Raw genomic sequence first — 4,131 nt, forward strand, 5'->3', positions numbered from 1 at the left:
TTTGTGTGGCAAATTCCTGGTCCTGGTAAAGCTAAATAATTTTGTAAAAAAAAAAAAGTGAGAGGCAATACAATAACTTTACTTTAAAACACTTGCTGTGGCTAAACTAATAAAGATGATTGGCATTCGTTCAAACAAGTGGAATGTAGCTCAAAATAACAAAATAGGCAAGTCTCACAATGATGTTTAAAATGGTGTTAATAAAGTTGCAAAGTCAGCCCAGGTAAAAAAGACAGCCCTTTCCATTGATAATGAGAGTGACAGAGAAATGTTAAGAGGGGTTTGACCTAAATTTCAAATGAAATCAGAAAACTTTCTCTGCCATTTTAGATATTGCTGTTAATATGAAAAAAACCCTCAACTCCAAATGGATTATAAGTGCAAATGTAAAATATAAAAATATTTTGAAAAAATGCAGGAAGGATGCTATTCCCATTAGGGATAGGATGCAGTTCTTACACTTGATCCATAAAGGAAAACTTGATAAATTAGATCTAATCCAAAGCTACAAATTACACACATTACATACACAAAGAGCTGGAACTGAGGTATATCTTCAAACTCAGCAGTAAAATGAAGAGACAATGGCAAAAGGCACCAAGAACATTTTTTCCAAAAAGGAGATATGAAAGTCAAGGAGGTGCATGAAATGATATCAAACAAAACTAACCACCAGGAAATAGAAAATAAAAAGCACACTGAGATATCACTTTTTCATTAAAAAACAAAACAAAACTTATAAGAATGGCTAAAATAAGTAGCGAGAAAACAAATAGTAGCAATTATGTAGAGAAACTGGGTGATTACTAGTTTGTTTAAAGTAATGGACAAGTAAATACTGTATGGCTACATCTGGAGAATATTTTGGCAACTTCTTAGGTGAGCATTGTGATATTCTTTGACACAGTCATAGTGTCAAATACCAATTACAAGAATTTAACATGGCTACAACTGTTTTATCCAATCTGCTGCTGTCTGGATTTTTCAGTTGACCCCCCTTGTTCCTGTCCCTGAAACTCATAAGCTTGAAATCTTTTCTTTCAAGTAGGTGGGACTTAATCCAATAATAATGGTGTCCTTATAAGAATAAGTTGCTGTCTAACCCTCTGCATGTGCTTGAGGACAGGGGGAAAGAGTATGTTCCTGCAAAGAGAAGTAGCCTGCTCCGGAAGCAGCTGACCAGGTCTTGATCTTTGATTGCCAAGAAGCCTTCATCCAGAGCTATACAGGATGAATATTTGGTATGTAACATCCCCTTCTGTGACATTTTGTTACAACAGCTTCAGGAGGTAGAAAGAATGGAAGTGCCAGGGTAGGAAGAGGTGTTTTGCATAAAGTTGTCTTTTGACTATCACATAGCTATTGCACTCAGGAACTCACTGAGCCTGTGATTACCTGCATAGGAGCTGCATAAGATGGAGTCCTTCTACAATAGGTAAGGGACCGTGAGGCTTCAAAGCCCTCCAAAGTCAGTCAGTTACACCCCCCACCCCCCACCACACACACACACACACACATACACACGCACCATGAAATCAGAGGAGGTTTAGAGAAGAATAATTGTTATAGCAGAAGAAGATGAGGTAATAAGAGAAGATAATGGGGGTAGAAAGAACCAAAATTCATTATAGACATATAGGAAATGGCCAAATAACAAATAATAAATCACTTGGGTTGGCTTTACTATTTTCTCATTAGTAAATGTAAGTAATGTCAAGATACTATATAAATGATGCTGAGTTTCCCTCAAAATACCACATATGGAGACACACAATGCTCATTTATTCTTCCTAGGTCATGCTAATTGTGACTGCTTCATTAAAGGTGTATATGGCTTCTCCACTATTTCATTGCTATTTTCTCTTTAGTGCACAATGTGTTAGAATCACGGCTTGTCTGGACAGATCACACCAGGCCAGTACAGTTCCATAGGAGACAGATTTATTGGCGGGGGTGGGAGGGAGAAGGACAAAAGGGGACAATGAAGGTGAAGAGGGAAAAGGAAGCAAAGGTCAGAAGGGGTCTGCCTTTTATTTGGGCTTTGAAGTAACCTCTCACACTATTGGCAGAGGTAAAGGTGGATGCTGGGAATGTATGGCAATAGCCATGGCAACAGAGCTACAGGTTCCTGTTGCCTATGGGTAGTGTCACTGTCATGACCTGCAACCATAAAGTCGGTTCCTGATTGTAAAGCCAATTCCTAATGCCAACACACAATATGCAATTTGGAGAGTGATATGCCTGCCTAGAGTCCCCTTCTTTTTGCTTTCAATTGCACGTATGTTTCTTTTCTTCACAGTCCTCATACAAATTTGTGATGATCTATAAATTTACATGTTTATTAAAGCCTATAACAGATGCCCTCATCTTGAAAATGTAGTTATATGTGTCTGAGCCCTGACCCACAAAGCTCTCAAAGCTTCAATTAAACGATAATGCAATATAGCCAACCTGGTCTCTGCCTCTTGGTGTTTTCTCCTACAGGTCCTTTAGTCATCAATAATTCTCTTTCTGCCACAGACAGGAGAAGCAGTTATACAAGGAGAATGTTGTGTCCTGGGCAAAAAAGGGAGTAGAGTTCAGAATTCTCCTGTGAATGTTTCTAGAGTTGGGGAGCAGGGACAGCTTCAGACCACAAAAGCAGCAAGAAGCCACAGTAACCTCATGAGAAGTTCTGTTTTGAGTTTCTCTCAAATGGTATCACAAGTGGAGTTCAGTAATGCAGTGTAAGGCAAACCAATACATACATGTTAGTAGTGAAGAATAGGGAGGCAGGGTAAAGCAAACCAAAGCTGTAGTTCCCACTGTTGGTGGGGTCTTATTTTATATTCATTCTGAACATCATGTGTCCTTTACACGTCTGCTATAGCAAAGCATCCTTTCATCTGTGTCTGCTTCAGGAAAACACTCTTTCTCGTGTCTACTTTAGTGAAACATCCTTTCATCTGTGTGCCCCAGCAAAGCATCATTTGACATAACCTACTTTCCAAAGAAACCAGAAGCTTCCACTTCACACATGCCTACCCAGTGCTCTCCCGCCACCCTATGTTGGACATGTGCTCTAAGCAAGAAAAACACTTATTATAGGCCATTAAAATTTCGATATCAAGACTTATTGCTGTATAACCTAGTTCAACTTAGTTTGTAAAGCTTCCAAAGAAGCTTGAAGAGTAATTGTAAGAAATGACTGTAGCAGGTACATGGTAGCTCTTTCATGAGTTGGGCTGGGGGACTGACTTACATATTGCTTTGATTCTGTTATAAATACTGAAAAAATATCACATGTCACAGAGCGTAAGTCTAGATGTGAGAGGTGGTCCTTCCTCCTAAAGACAAAGCCTGGTCTGTGACTAAGCACCCTCTCCCCTTTTGCCTTGCTCCCTGGTAATGAGGGAGAGCCTCTGAGCCACCCTCTGAGGTCCTAGTTGAGTGGCTGTCAGTACTTTATGGAAAGCATATTGTAAATCTTCATTTTCTCTCATCATAAACCAGTGTGAGAGTTGGCATCTGTGCTGCAAGTGGAATTTTCTGCTTTTAGTGATTTGACACTTTGGCCCTTTTGTTACAAATCCAGTTTTAATTTTCTTAACATAGTCCAGGCACAGCACATAAACCCCTGTACCCTGGGGAGGTTTGTATGGTCAGTTCCATTAGAGGCTACATTTTTTTTCCTCCCTCTTTTTTTTTTTTTTTAACTTTACTGAAACTGATTACAAGTGTTGCAACAAGCATGCAGCTGATTTCCTTGTCTGGCAGCTCAGGATCATGGGAAACCAAGCTGTTGGAGTACACATTACTTGGTGAACTTGGATAGTATTGTATGGAAAGGGTCACACCACATGGGTAGAAAGCAAGGAACTGCTGGCCAGTGTGTTTCCTAGCTGCAAATTTGACATTTTCAGAGACCTTTGTGTTTAAAAAAAAAATTGCAACTGAAAATTGTCTAAAAAAAAATCCATAGGATACATGTCAGTCCTTATTTTACATAAACTTTCAGTTGTCAGTATTTAACACTTGACCTCTGGGAACTACCCCATTCTGTTGGCTTTTGTGATTGCCCTTTCTTCTCTGTCTCATATAATCTGTTGCGTTTCAACTTTATCTCCCTTTGCTGGCTCCTTTTCCTATGTC

The sequence above is a fragment of the Mastomys coucha genome, chromosome X, assembly GCF_008632895.1.
Source record: "Mastomys coucha isolate ucsf_1 chromosome X, UCSF_Mcou_1, whole genome shotgun sequence".
Taxonomy (NCBI): Eukaryota; Metazoa; Chordata; class Mammalia; order Rodentia; family Muridae; genus Mastomys; species Mastomys coucha.